This window comes from Mixophyes fleayi, chromosome 8, assembly GCF_038048845.1.
Source record: "Mixophyes fleayi isolate aMixFle1 chromosome 8, aMixFle1.hap1, whole genome shotgun sequence".
NCBI lineage: Eukaryota > Metazoa > Chordata > Amphibia > Anura > Limnodynastidae > Mixophyes > Mixophyes fleayi.
Genome location: NC_134409.1, coordinates 67,813,177 through 67,829,873, shown reverse-complemented (window position 1 = coordinate 67,829,873; position 16,697 = coordinate 67,813,177). Strand labels below are relative to the sequence as shown.

Below are 16,697 nucleotides of genomic sequence, written 5' to 3'. Positions count from 1 at the left end.
TTAATATAAAACAAATATACTGTATATTATTTACATTTATATAAATTTCATAATTATATACATGATTCTTTGGGACTGCCTCCAGCGACAAGTCTCAGACAGTTCCCTTTATCTCTGGGCTGTGCAAGGTTAGAGTTCCAGTCTCACCACCACTGCATTTTCAGGTCACCTACAGGGCCTATCCCCAGAGGCACAGGCACTTCAGACTCTAAACACCACCAGCCTTCCGGCATCAGAACAAGAATACCTGCTCATTCAGTGCATCCCGAACCAACCCTACAAGGTCACATACTACACTTGACCTTAGCCAAAAAGACGAATCGAGAATGACATTTTAATTTCAAGCTGGACATGTAGATATACATGGTAACTGGCAAATATATCACTTTGCCTTGTTTGATTCACAAGGGCAGCATTATGGCACAGATTTACCTTACTTAGCATGTAAGTAAAGCAAGGTATTGGAAAGTTCCAGTTTTGGCTAACGATAAATGCTCTGTCCATTGGGAAGTGCATAGTACTAGTCTTTGAAATTTTTAGTATGAGTACAGGCCACCTTCATCTATCATCATCAACATTTATTTAAATAGCGGCATAGTTACATAGCGCTATACAATTAGGTATCCACTTGTCTAAATATCCACTGATGCCTCTGTCCATCTAATGACATCTGATTGTTACTGCCTCTTTACTTTCCATGATGCATGCTGTCTAATGTTTAGTGTGTGCGTAGTGTTGCAACATTTTGTTCCATTGCACCTTACACTAATTTATTTGTTGTTTAATTTATCTAATGGGCTTGCTTCAGTTGGTGGCATGGCAGATGACTTTTTTAGCAACCGCTGCAATATTTTACATGCAGTCACCGAATTTTGTAAATGCCCAGAAAAAACAACGTGCAAATACCTTTTTTCCCACTTAACACAGATGCTAGTGGGGTTGTTTCCCTTGTGATATACTGCAAAAAAATTAATTATTAGGTGCTTTTATATCCTGAAGCTGGCTGTGACTTGTAGTGCCATGCTGTTGCACCGACTCTATCATACTGTGACTCACACACTCAGTTCCTCTGATTAATAATACAAGTGTTCCAAATAAAGTCTGAGGATTTATAATTATACTTAGAGCTAAACTCAAACTTCTCACTACTGTTATGTCTCAAACGGTACAAAGTCCCACTATTATAGGGTATAGTTTATAGTCTACCACCAGCATACTGGGTTGCTGATATCCCTGTTGCTGTCTTGTCTTGCAGTATATTGGATGTTAAAATCTTGCTTGTCTGTTTTTCCATTTCAGTTTTCTTCACACAGCACCTTACAGCACACTTCCCCTCCTTTCCTCTTATCAAAAGTTTCTTGGAAAACACACACAAAGTGTTGCAGGATTTTATCTGTGATCTTTCTCTGAGTCTGTCCCTCCTTGACTGACAACTGCACGAAACAATGAGCAGCAGAAACAGGGAATCTCCTTGCTTGCACAAATCTTTTTAAAGGGACCATACACATATATCAAATGCTGGGATACTACACTTTATTCTCCACCAGGACCACTGGTCCATGTGTCCCCAGACCTGAGCCCCAATTAACCATGTCGGAAACATTTTGTGGTGAACAAGCACAATAATGCCAATTCATAGCCCAGTGAAAATTATTGTTCATGAAACCACACACTTATTCAATCGAGTCAGTTAAAGTGTTGAAGATACTTACACTACTCATAGGTGAAGCCCTAGCTTGGGCGACTGCCTACCTGAAATGAGGAAATGCTATTCTAAATTCATTTTGCTGCTTTCTTCGAGCCTTTGATGATCCTTACCGCTGTGCTACAGCCGAAGCCACTCTAACTTGGTTACGGCAAGGATCTAGATTCATATGGAAATATACCACACAATTACAGAGGTGGGGAGATGATAAACATTGGAACACTAGGACCAGAAATCATCAGTTTCATCTAGCGCTCAGTGAGGAAGTTAAAGATGAGTTGGCATATATGGACCCCAAAGAAGAGTTTATTGCTCAATGTATCACCAGTGCCACCAGTCTTAAGGAACAACAGGAGGAAAAAGAAGAAACTGTCACCAAGATATAAGCACCTCCTATTGTCCAAATCCTTGTGCCACTCTAGGATGAGTCCTCATTGAGGAGGAGCCTAGGCAAAAAGGTGTGGAGCACATTCCATTAACTGAAAAATAGTGAGACCGACACTGTAGCCTCGCCTTTTCCATTACAGACTGTTGATGTGTCCTCCATTACATTAGGACCAGTAAGAATTGAGAACTAGCCATTAGAAGTCACCGCTGCTAACAACCATCAGGAGCTTCTTTGCTTTAACTTAGTAATTTCTCCACAATTGCCTTCTGATCTGGGAATGTCTTGGCTGCCTCTGCACGACCCCAGCATCAACTGGGAAACAACAAACTTCTCTTCACAGCACTGAGTGCAGAAATGTATGATTGCAGAATGCCTGCCTTCCTCCCTTTCTGCTGCCATCACTGCTTCCAGAAGCTTATCATGATTTCAAAAGCATCTTTAATAGACTGATAAATTGTCTCCTCATAGACCATATGAGTGTCTTGTCGAGCTCTTACCTGAGTTTCAACTTTAATTTGGCTGACTGTATGCCTTATGTAAACCAGAACTTAAAGTATGAGAAAATATTTTGATGATAGACTGAACCTAGGATTCAACGTCTCCTACAGGGACCCCCATCTGCTTTGTTAGGAAAAAAGTTCTTCAAGGCCTTGTATCAATTATTGTGCCTTAACTCAGGCAAAACCATTACCCACGTCTTCTTACTCTACAGTTATTTGAACTTTTCCAAACAGCCAAACTTTTCACTCAGCTAGACCTTACAGCTGCCTCAAAAAAAGGGGAAGGGGAACCAATGTGAAATTAACTAGGGTAAACAAAATAATCCAATATTCTCATTTTAAGTGATATTTTAGCAAAACTGCAAGATGAATAAAGTCAAAAACATAAAGTAACGTTAACAAGATATTAAAGTGATAGAGTATTAGATAGGGATTTTTTTTGATGTTTCTGAACCACATAATCAGTAGAGACACACTTATATTAAGTGCCTAATCCCACTATCCAACAGAATTAGTTAATTTTATAACATAGCATTAATATACATGTGGCTTTCTTATACTCTGTATTACTTCCTAACACTGATTGACAGAATACACCATAAAATTTCCATATAACAACGTAGTATACATGCAAAGCTGTCAAAATATTCTTTTTTAATTGTTATACATTTTCATATACATTACATATTTGAACCATGAAAACTTAATATGCATGTGCCGGACCTAGGACCTAATATTGTTATAAAGGTTGAATGTTACTTTCTTGCAAGCTATATAATTTGTTTCTAATGCTATTTTAGCTTTCTTCTCTTTTAGAAAATATATATCAGCAGCTTCCTTATTGGTCTGCACTAATGAACAACATTTTCTAAGTCCCTTTGATAATCCTATTACTTACACAGAGCTATTTCTGCAAGTGTCATCATTATTATCCAGAGAGCTAAACCTCCTTCCCAATCTGTCCACCTGTTCTCAAGTACAGTTCTCTAGCTGGCTAATCCCTCCCTGCTCAAGGACACTGGTCACCACACAAAACTGACGCTGAGCATCAGTGAAGGTAAATATCTTTTAACAATTATCGTTATGTAATGTAATTATCTATAATTTTGAACAATATGCATCCCCATTTCATTATACATTCCAACAGAAATAATTATTGAGCATAATGAAATTGGAATTACTGTATTTTCAAGAACATTTGATTATAGCTAATGTTAATTTCACTGAGTTTGTTGAATACTAATCATGTTCTTTTATATTTATCTGTAAATATGAATATGTTGCATTTATGTTCTTAAATATAGTTAAAAGCTGCTTTATTTTTTTGTGTCATTGTGCTTAATTATTTTTAGATGTTTTGTTGTTAAAATTATTATAGAAAGACATGTACAATTTTGATTACAATGTGATTTAACTCACAAATTTATACAAATACTGTGCGTAACAGAGTATTGAAATGAAATAGAAATTAAATATAGACTATAATTAATTAATTATAGACTATAATTACAAATCAAATCAATAAAAATAGCATAGCTTTTACTAACAGTTATTTGTAAAAGTTTCAATGTTTACCTGTGATATCTGAAAGATATTCAAAATTTGTGTGTTTAATGGGAGGAAGCATTTTTTTTATATGCGGCAGACTTTCTGCTTATTAATTTGGGACCATGGAAGGTCACACAGCAGAGAGCCACATAGGGAAAGAAATATGAAAATTGACAACTGAAGATAGTTAATGAATATAACTAGGATATATGAAATGTTGTCATACTTTTACAATCTTATTGTATGTATTGTATGACAACATGCATTGGGTACTATCTAGCATTTTAACTATACTAAGAAATCTGGCTAAAATGTGTTGCTTTGGTTAGTCATATCATAATACACAAGTCATTTGTACTATTACTACTATAGTACCATTACTATATCAGGAAGATGGGGTAAAAGGAGAAATGGGAGTCTCAAATATCCTTATTTTTCAAAGACTGCATTTTAGCATTCGCAATTCTACTTTGGTATGAATGTTTTGCACCTTGGTGTAAAAACAAATCCTATATAATTTTTTATGTAAAAATCTCATAGGTCTTATCTTGTTAGTGCCATCTAAATGGTAAGCTCTAACAAGCATTGACCTCTCCACCCTCTGTCTCATGTCCACATCTCTTTTGTCAACCTCGTATGTACTTGTTTTGTTTTTATGGGAGTTTTTATGTGTGATTTGTATGATTTGTATGATTTGTAATCATGATGGTGTGGTGCTACAGAGATTTATGACGCCTTACAAAAAAACAATGATCATTGACGTGACATATTTTGAACTGTACAGCACAACATCTATCCATGATGTACAAATCAAATCTGAGGCAGCTGACTGATCTAGGCAGCCAACACCCTATGAAGCAGCAAGAGGATTTTTTATATATTCATGTAATGCTAGATACACTCACTCCTACACTGACTGTAGATAGATATGCAGTTTCATTTGAAAAAAAGAAAATATGGGTCTTTGCATTTTACCAAAGAAATGTCCACAATGGTGGACATGAACTTTAAAGGACACACAAAACAAATGCTAATCTTCTAACCTTGTACATTACATCATTATCCAAAATATTACAAACTACCCTTGTGAAATTAAGAAAAAGACTACAGTCCTTAGCACATGCCTATGTGGGGTTTCCACAAATTTAGGCCTAATCAGCTATGAATATGACAATCTTTATTTTTTATCATCACATAAAGAGATTAACAAGCGTAAAAAAGATAAACATGCATTACACATTGCATAAAATGAGACCCTAAATTGGATGTATTACCCAAATTCTTTTAAGAAATGAAAGACAAGACTTGGGTAGCACGGTGGCTAAGTGGATAGCACTTCTGCCTCATAGCGCTGGGGCCATGAGTTCAATTGATGACCAGGGCCTTATCTGTGTGGAGTTTGTACGCTTTCCCCATGTTTGTGTGGGTTTACTCCGGGTGCTCCGGTTTCCCCCCACACTCCAAAAACATACTGGTAGGTTAATTGGCTGCTATCAAATTTGACCCTAATCTCTGTGTGTGTATATATTAGGGAATTTAGACTGTAAGCTCCAATGGGACAGGGACTGATGCCAATGAGCTCTCTGTACAGCGCTGCGGAATCAGTGGCGCTATATAAATAAATGGTGATGATGATGATGATGACTGTCCATATAACTGAGCGCCTTCATTTCATAAAGTCACTTACTGTACTTTTGTGTACCTTTCTAAGACTATGTAACATTAGCACATTATCATTTTCTGTAAACAAACACCAATCAAGTAACATAATATGAAGCTGGCATGAAGACAGCTGGATACAGGTTTTAGAGCAAAGATGATGCATTTTAATGACATTTTGAAGGTACCAAGTTATTCTACAATTCCATATGGGTGTGATAGAAATCTATGCATAGAAGCAGGAGGCTAATTTTGTACTTTAGGATGTTTTGGTGTGACACAAACTATAAGGTGGAATTATAACTTTAAAGGGAAAATATGTTTTATAATTATTTGCTCTGCTGTCCTAGCAGTCTTGGGTATCCTTTATAGAATGTTCTTAAAGGATTTGTACATAGATATTGAGGTTATCAGTGTCAAAAGTGTAATAAATAAGAAATCTTTTACAGCTATTGTAGCCAATAACATTTGGAATGGCTCTTCCCACCGTGGTCATAGGGAAGAAGTACAGCGAAACTTCTTAACTATGAACCAATCGCCGCAATGGATGCCTTGTGTAGGTAAATCAGTGGATGGAGCCTGGGCAGCTTTCAGTAGTTAAAGTAAGAGATTAAGAGCCGGTGTAAATTGCAATCAGTAAATAATCAATTGTCCTGGCATGTGATATCTAGTGTAATCCATTAGGTCAAGACTGGAGACTCTTTGTACATGGTCAGCTTGTGATTATCTCATGTTTTCCTCATGTGGGAATCCTCAACCCAGTTTCTAAAGTGGTCATCTGTGACCAAACAATATTCCTGTCCATTGGCTAGTGGCACGTGAATTACTATTACCATTTATTTGTAGGGCGACAAAAGGTTCCACACTGCCGTACATGGCAGAAGGAAACAAGAGATAGGAGGGGAAATCTAATGGGTAGGGAATAAAGTAAATTGTGGTGATGCTGTTATGGAGGTGGTTTTAACAGCAATGGCCATATTATGTTTCTGACATATACAGCAGTTACATACAATTCTTGTAGCAATTTCACAAAACCATTTTTCCTACCACTGTTTTTGAAATTCTGTAACATACCCCCTTGGAGTTATATGACATGGAATGGAACCTGATTTTGGGGAGGTCTGATGAGCATGTGTGGGCCATATGGAAAGGTTTGGGGGCATGTGAGGAGATCTGAGTGGCACGTGGTTTTTTGGGAATACATGTAGGATCTGAAGAATTGCATCGTATTATCCTTCCATTCCCATGGCCATGGCCACTCAGCAATAGTCATGAAGAAAAACAGGGCTTGTACTGAATGATTGTATTGTGACTACTGGCCTCTTATAAAAAAAGATATCTGCACTCTGTGCAACACAATAAAATATATATTGCCCTTACAAACATTTTGCACAAAGTCTATTAGAGACATTTTTATTGCTCTGCCACAATACCAAGTGGGGGCATAGTTAATCTGCATATGGAAGCACCCCCAATCACCCTGGGCCCGAAGCAAAATTCTCACCTGTGCCAACCTCTTCCTGGTTCTGGTTTGAAGGACAAAAGGCATAACACTTTCAGACAGACCTAAATTTATTAATGGTGTATCATTAATAATAAAATCATGGTTCAAATCATTATTGGGCCCTGTTCTCTTTCTTTTGGTATTGATGACCTTGTAGAAGATCTAGAAGGTGTCTATAGTTGCTGAAGTCACTAAGCTAAGTAAGGTTATTAACACAGAGCAGAATAGTAGCCTGCTACAAAAGATTTAGACAACATAGAAAACTGTACCTGAAATTTAGTGTAGATAAAAGTAGGGTTCTGCATCTAGACTGAGGTAATGTCAATGCTACTTATACTTTAAATGAAATACACTTGAAGAAAACTGAGATGGAAAATGACTTAAGAATAATAGTAGCAGCACACAATGCCAGGCAGAAGCTGCAGGTGAATAATCCTGGGATGTATGAAAAGGAGGATAAATGCATGTGATGCAAACAGTGCATCACCAGTGTATACGTCACTTGTTAGACCACATCTTAGACATAGGCTACGGTTTTGGAGACCACATTGTAAGAAGGGCATTGACAATTAGAGAGGGTGCAGAGGCAGACAACAACATTAATAAAGGGAATAAAAAAGTTACATTATAAAGCAAAGGAAATGGTTCTATACTATAAGTATGGTTAAGCTATAGAATTCTATAATGTAGAAATGGATTGGATGCCTGTCTTACAAGAAATGGTATCTGTAGCTGTAAATAGTAGAGGATATTATGGGAGTGATTGATCCAGGGAGTATATCAGATTGCCATTTTTGAGGTTAGTAAGGATTTTTTTCCCATGTAATTCTAAATTGGCAACTCCCACACTAGGGATTTTGTTCTGACTTACTCTAGATAAGGTTGAGCCTATGGGCTAGATTTACTAAGCTGCGAGTTTGAAAAAATGGGGATGTTGCCTATAGCAACCAATAAGATTCTAGCTGTCATTTATTTAGTACTGTCTACAAAATGACAGCTAGAATCTGATTGGTTGCTATAGGCAACATCCCCACTTTTTCAAACCCGCAGCTTAGTAAATCTAGCCCTATGTCTTTTTTTCAATCTCACTATGTTTCACAAATTCCCAGCCTGTCCCAGACATACAGCAATCTGAACAGCTGGCCGTGACTGGCGTCACCTTAGTCACTTAGCAATGAATACACCTTTTCTGCCACCACAAAGGATTTATTATGGTGTCCTTACATTCACCAAAACCACTTATTAATGTTTCACACTTAAATCCCATACACATGTAGCATGAGCCTCCCTGGGCTTCGTAAATTCGCAAAGAATCACTGGGAACACGCTAAATTAACTTTATTTAATCTGAAAAATGTTTCCAAGGCTTAGTTACAAAAATTAATAACACGACATACAATAAATTTGCACAAATAAGTTACAGAAATTAAATAGGAAATAAAATCAGAATTACTGCTTACTAGTTAAGATCTGGGGTAAATGTATCAAGCTGAGAGTTTACCGGTGGGTTGGAAAACTGAAGATGTTGCCCATAGCAACCTATCAGATTCTAGCTATCATTTTGTAGAATGTAATAAATAAATGATAGCTGGAATCTGATTGGTTTTTCAAACCTGACGGAAATCTCTTAGCTTGATACATAAAAGGGAGGGAACACAATTGAGGAATATGGGACATTTCATTCTTGAGAGACTCCCTCATGAAAATGCACACGTTATTGTCTAAGGCGGAAGATTTTAAACCTTTTTTTTCCATGTAGCTTCCACCCCCCACCTTTGGAATCTAGCTGTCACCAAGGACATATTGATCTCCCAAATGTCTCAGGACTTTAGTGAGCTACGGATGTCCTGAGATCAGAATGTTCACAGGACCTGATTTCCCACCTTTGCTTATTCTGCTTGGCTAGAGGGTTTACAACTTTGGAGCTTCAAACTCCTCCAAGATCCCATCTCTCCCTGCTCTGGCTATTTTTAACAGATTAATGATACTTGCATAAGTTCAAACTCATGTCATCTAGCAAAGCACACATTGAGATTACATTACAAAATTACACACAATATACATTGTCATACATGAGTTGAACAGAAAATAACAATCAGTCATTAGATATACTACATAATCATCACACCTCCCCCTAAACCTAGGGCACGAAGAACTGTGACCTGTCACGGCCTCTCCTGCTCATTCACCACTTCAGCCTCTTGGCGTGAAAGGCCATCAGCGTTTCCACGTTCTGCAACCCTTCCAGTACTGAATGGTGAAGTTATACTGCTGCAAAATTAAACTCCATCTTAAAAGCTTTCCATTATCCCCAGAAACTCTATTTAGCCAGCTTAGAGGATTATGGTCTGTAATAATGGTGAAATCCCATTCATACAGGTAGGGCTGTAGCTTTTGCAGTGCCCACACAATGGCTAGGCACTCTCGTACAATGGTAGCATGAGTCACATCTCAGGGGAGTCATTTTCTACTTAGGAAAATAATAGGGTGCTCCTCCCCCTGCGCTGTCACCTGGCTGAGGACAGCTCCTAGTCCATAGTTAGATATGTCAGGCTGTACTATAAACCTCCGTTTAAAATCTTGGGCCTGTAGCACAGGCAACTGGGCAAGAGCAGATTTCAGAGCGTTCTCCTGCTGTGGGCAACACTGACAAACTCAGAAGTGACACGTTTAAAACAGAACAAAACACTGATCCTTGTCTATCAGCAGTGTTGGGGAGGGTCAGTCAGGCTTGTCTGGAAAGTAAGGAAGACAGAATATTTTGGAAAAATGGACTTTTGTACAGAGAGAAAAATGTCACGAGTATGCATCCAGATGTAATTGCTGAAAGGCAACTAGTTGTACCTCAATCCTATAAGGGAGAGTTCCTGAAAGTAGCCCATGACAAATACACAGACAATACTGTGTGTACTACTGTTAGGTGTACACAGTTCTGCCTTCACGAGCAGTACACGTTGAAGCGGGACATACATCCAAACTGTCCTAAGTGAAACAGTCACTCAAATTTGGGACTGTCTCACCAGATTCAGGACAGTTGGCAGACTGTCCTGCTCTCTCCTAACTGTCTTGTCACTGTCACCACTTGTGGCTGCTGGTTTCTTTAGTTCCGTTGCTGGTTGTCTGGATCCTTGGAATATTGGGAGGCCCTATATGGTAAAAAAAAAATGGGTACATAAAATTTACAAAACTTAGAAAACAACAATCCCCAGCATTAAATCAATATATAATTCACGTTTTATAATTAGGTCTCTCCTTTATGCCCACATGCTTTAGTCACACATGCCTCTCCCTTATGCCCACATGCTTTAGTCACACCCCACCTCTGCCCAGCACCTTTAGCCACACATGCCCCCCCTATGCCCCCAGTACCTTTAGTCACACATGCCCCCCTCTTCCTAGCACCTTTAGTCACACATGCCCCCCCTCTACCCCAGCACCTATTCCCACACATGCCACCCTCTTCCCCCAGCACCTTTAGTCACACATGCCCCCCTCTGCCCACATGCTTTAGTCACACATGCCCCCCCTCTGCCCCCAGTACCTTTAGGCACACATGCTCCCCCTCTTCCCAGCACCTTTAGTCACACATGCCCCCATCTTCCCCCAGCACCTTTAGTCACACATGTCCCCCTCTTCCCCCAGCACCTTTAGTCACACATGCCCCCCTCTGCCCACATGCTTTAGTCACACATGCCCCCCTCTGCCCACAGTACCTTTAGTCACACATGCCCCAGTCTGCCCCCAGCACCATTAGCCACACATGCCCCCCCTCTGTCCCAGCACCTATAGCCACACATGCCCCCCCTCTGTCCCAGCACCTATAGCCACACATGTACCCCCCCTCTGCCCCAGCACCTATAGCCACATATGCCCCCCCTCTGCCCCCAGCACCTTTAGTCACACATGCCCACCTCTCCCCCCCTTCACACACACTATCTCCCCCATCACAGTACCCCTTCCTCTTACCTTTGACTCCAGGCATAGACAGACATACTGCAGCTCCAGCACCAGAGCTGGATTAAGGCTTTTGGGGGCCTGGGGCACTTCAGACAGGGGGGCCCCTAAGATCTAAAATTAAGGCAGTGGTTCCCAAACTTTTCAAGTTTGCGGCACCCTTAGAGTCTCCATAATTTTTTCAAGGCACCCATCCAAAATAATTGCCTAGCAGTCCCGTTTTATAAGTAGTTGGGTCAAAATAATGTAATAAGTATTTAGGTCAGGACGAACATACTTAGTAAGTTGTTTGCAAAAATTATACACATAAATCCAAGGGAAAATAATATTTTTATATTTTTTTTTCTATTATATTTCTGTCAAAGAATAATTTACAGCTAACTCACTCTGTACCCGTGCATCATCTCCACACACTCTGTGCCCCTCTGCATCCACACCCTCTGTGCCCTTCTACATCCACACTCTCTGTGCCCCTCTGCACACACACACACTCTGTGCCCCTCTGCATACACACACTCTGTACCCCTCTGCATACACACACTCTGTGCCCCTCTGCATCCACACACTCTGTGCCCCTCTGCATCCACACTCTCTGCATCCACACACTCTGTGCCCCTCTGCATCATCTCCACACACTCTGTGCCGCTCTGCATTCACACACTCTGTGCCCCTCTGCATCCACACACTCTGTGCTCCTCTGCATCCACACACTCTGTGCCCCTCTGCATCCACACACTCTGTGCCCCTCTGCATCCACACCCTCTGTGCCCCTCTGTATCCATACTCTCTGTGCCCCTCTGCATCATCTCCATACACTCTGTGCCCCTCTGCATCATCTCCATACACTCTGTGCCCCTCTGAATTGCATCCACATCCTCTGTGCCCCTCTGCATCCAGACCCTCTGTGCCCCTCTGCATCCACACCCTCTGTGCCCCTCAGCATCCTCTCACTGCTCCCTCCTTCATTCTTTTGCCCCTCCGTTGCTGTTTCCTATCACCCTCAACATATATACCCGCACTACCACCACTGTAGAATATATATTATATATATCTGTGTATATATATATATATATATATATATATATATATATGTGTATATATATATATATATATATATATATACACATATACTATAACACAAATACATATGTACACTAAAACTAACAATTATACCGCAAGCTAAAACTACCAATGATACCGCACGCTAAAACTAGCACTGATAACGCACTTTAAAAATACAATTTATAATGCATGTTAAAAATAGCAATGATACCGCACATTTAAACTAACATAAAAATGTTAATGTAACACCAATTTTGACTATATGGGGCATATTCAATTAGCTTTCCGGTTTGCGGTAACGCGCGTTACCGCGATTCCTGCGCTGTATTGCCATTAATACGGTACCACATTAACGTGGATTTTCGGACGCAACCCTATGGGCTGCGAATGAAAATCCACGTTATTGCGGTACAGTGGATTGACTTCGCGGACCATTCCGGCGCGATCCCGCGAACCTGAAAGCTAATTGAATATGCCCCTATATGTCTATATATATTGTGACAAAGGGCGGCATTTATCTGACAATATGCAAAGTAAACATACAAGCAGAGTAAGACATTGGCGCAGTTATGCACCTAGATTCAGGTTAAACCAAGTAAAGACTTATGTGTAGTTTAAAGTTGGTTAACTTACATGATTTAAAAGCTGCTTCCTCTCAGCAAACAGACAGGGTGTGTCTGTTAGTTGAAGCAGAGCCAGTGATGGGCATTTTCTCTTAAAGAGAAGGTGGGTGTGTCACCTGTCCATCAAGGTAAGGCTGGGGGAGGAGTAACATGTATAAAAGCTTGTTTGTGCCATTTGTTCACTGAGACCAACGCTGGGGTAGTCTTGAGAGAGAGCTGGTCTATGTATAGCAAGCGTTTAGGGTCTCCATAATTGCTGTGAAAGTATACGGTGTCAAAACATTTATCATCCTGACAATAAAGCCACATAAAAAGGAAGAAGTTGTTCGCGTGTGCTTCTGCAGTAGTGGGCTCTTGCCACAATATATATATATATATATATATATATATAAATATATAAATAAGTTTATGTATACATATGTGTAATAATCATGCAGGACCCTCTATTTTATTAATCATTATTAAAGTTATTATCGAAGTCTGCCACTTATATTAAAGCTTTAATTAGATGACATAAATATGTGTGTATATATATATATATATATATAAATAAATATTTATTGTGATGTTGCATGTAATGTGCTGACACACTGTGGTTCTCTACTTTGTTCTTAATGTTCCTACAGTGTTCAGCAAGTCTGATTTTTAAGCTGCTGGTAGTTCTCCCTATGTATTGCTTGTTACAAGGGCATTGTAAAAGATAAATGACACCAGTAGTTTCACACGTGATCTTGTCCTTAATATTAAACTTTTTGCCATTGTGGGGGATACAAATTCCACAACGGGTTAAGTACTATGTACATGTGTATTTCTACACGTGAAACATTTGTTGCAGAAATAGAAACCTCCTTTGTTATTGTTCATCCAGATGTTCTGGATAGTATGTGTTTCAATGTGTATGACACTCTTCACCAAATCATTCTGGAGGTTGCGTGACCTTCTAAAAGTGATTTTTGGTCTAGTTCGAATAAGACCTATCAATTTTTCATCTTTTAAAAGGATTGGCCAATACATTACTGATTTTATTGGCGTGAACGCTATATTGTGTAATGAATATTATATCGACCTGTTTCTGTATACTCTGGGGAATTTTTCAAAACTATTATCCCTGATGAAGCCTCTATTCACCGAGGTGAAACGCGTTGGTTATGTTTTATTTATTCACTTTGTTCTAAGTGCTTTATACAAGCATCCTACTGTGACCCCTTGAACGAATACATCTGTCAGACTGTAGCCGTATAAAGAATGCCCGCCGGGCGGGACCTAATTAGGCAGGGGGCAGAGACATCTATCACTGGGAGTCCTTAGGATCTATTGCGCATGCGCCCACTCACTTACGGCCGATATTGGGACAGTCCGTCCACAGACTTCTCTCCCTTTCTGTTCAGAGGACTGCACAGAGAAATATGGAGATTGTGAGATATGACGATACCCTATTACCATCAACTGTAAGTTCTCTTATGAGATTGGTTATTACACTGTTGGAACTGTACAGGCAATTCTTTGGGACCTGTAATATACTTATTCTAGACATCACCTTCAGATGCTATTTTAGGATTATCCCGCATTTATGCATTATCACAATACAAGTGAGACATTGGACTCCTTGACTTATGTTTTTCAACTCTATGCCACACTGTGTTTCGATTGACATCTGAGTATTTTTATTAGAGATGGTCACTGACCCCCGTGTTTTGGTTTTGGATTCGGTTTTGGATCTGGATTACCGTCGTGTTTTGGTTTTGGTTTTGGTTTTGCAAAACCGCCATTGCGTGTTTTGGTTTTGGTTTTGGTTTTGTTTGGTTTTGTTTTGCTATTTTGTTGGAAAATACATGTTTTTGTGCCTAAAATAACCCAATTTAGTGCTCCAACTGTTTTAGAGATAAGTAATCTAATTGTTGAGGTAATAAATCATCCAAAAAAACTGTTTAATTCTTCGTTGGTAGGCCTTCATTTATTCTACACACAAAACAGATTGTCTTCCTCTCCATCTATGCATATTGGCAATGCAGCCATCGTCTTTGGATGTATATTACACCCTACACTTATAGTTAAATATGTAAAGAAATGGAAAAAGACCGTTTGCTTTCTGTCTCTATAGGCCCCCCTCCACTTTTTTCAAAAAATTCAGCCATTATAGACTGTACAATATTAATTGACATGGAGAAAGCCAGTTTGGTTTCTGTCTCTCTAGGCCCCCCTCCACTTGTATAAAATACTAATAAATTCAGCCGTTATATACTGTACAATATAAATTGAAATGGACAAAGGCAGTTTGGTATCTGTCTGCATCAGATCCTCTCTCCACTAGGAGTAAAATAGAAAACTATTCAGCCGTTATATAATCTAGAATATAAATAGAAATTGAGAAAGGCAATTTGGTATCTGTCTGCATCATAATCATCAACATCATCATTAGCGCCCTCGTCGCCTACACAAATCTCCCCCTCATCCTCTTCTAATTCCAAAGTGGCATCCTCAATTTGGGTATCACCGGCTACACTCGGGCTATTAAGGCACACATCAGCAGAATGCTCACGATTAGACATCCCACTGTTGGATGGACTCTCCACAGGGATTGTTGTCATTTGTGAATCAGAGCAAATATTCTCCTGTAATGCCTCACTGTTATCTTGCAGCTCGGCTTTGACGCGTAACAGTAGTTGTGCACCAATTGTAGGCTGGGTAACTTTTTGGGATCTGCCACTAATAGCCAAAGGTGAAGGCCTCATTCTCTCTTTGCCACTGCGTGTGTAGAATGGCATGCTTGCAATTTTTTTTTTATCGTCACTTAACTTTTGCTCAGTTACACTTCTTTTTCGCTTCAATACAGTAAATTTTTTTTTGGTTTTTGTTTTTAGCACTAATTTGAAAACACTCTGTTGTTTGACATCGCCTTGCCAGATGACGTACTGGGAACACTAACATCAGGACTGGTGACAGAACCTGGTTGCTCATTCAGATCATATGTGGACTGCTTTGAATCCATTCTGAGCGCAAACCACTGGGGAGTGCTAAAAATTATTTAGTAGATTCTGCTGACAGTTATGACGTTTGACAGCCAGAAATATTAATGCACAATTAGGGAGGACACCCCAAAAGCACTGAGGAGTGCTAAAAATTATTTAGTAGATACTGCTGACAGAAATGACTTTTGACAGCCAGAAATATTAATGCACAATTAGGGAGGACACCCCAAAAGCACTGAGGAGTGCTAAAAATTATTTAGTAGATTCTGCTGACAGTTATGACTTTTGACAGCCAGAAATATTAATGCACAATTAGGGAGGACACCCCAAAAGCACTGAGGAGTGCTAAAAATTATTTAGTAGATACTGCTGACAGAAATGACTTTTGACAGCCAGAAATATTAATGCACAATTAGGGAGGACACCCCAAAAGCACTGAGGAGTGCTACAAATTATTTAGTAGATACTGCTGACAGATATGACTTTTGACAGCCAGAAATATTAATGCACAATTAGGGAGGACACCCCAAAAGCACTGAGGAGTGCTACAAATTATTTAGTAGATACTGCTGACAGATATGACTTTTGACAGCCAGAAATATTAATGCACAATTAGGGAGGACACCCCAAAAGCACTGAGGAGTGCTAAAAATTATTTAGTAGATACTGCTGACAGATATGACTTTTGACAGCCAGAAATATTAATGCACAATTAGGGAGGACACCCCAAAAGCACTGAGGAGTGCTAAAAATTATTTAGTAGATACTGCTGACAGAAATGACTT

At 39.4% G+C, this 16,697-nt stretch overlaps 1 protein-coding gene across 1 annotated transcript in view; it reads left to right on the top strand.

The window, feature by feature from the left end:
* The first annotated feature begins 3,517 nt into the window (after positions 1-3,517).
* PDC (phosducin) overlaps positions 3,518-16,697 on the top strand; it is a 61,939-nt gene continuing 48,759 nt past the window's right edge. Inside the window, exon 1 of the mRNA XM_075182681.1 lies at positions 3,518-3,650. The gene's annotated coding sequence lies outside the window, so the exon portion shown is untranslated. The remainder of the gene's footprint in view (positions 3,651-16,697) is intronic.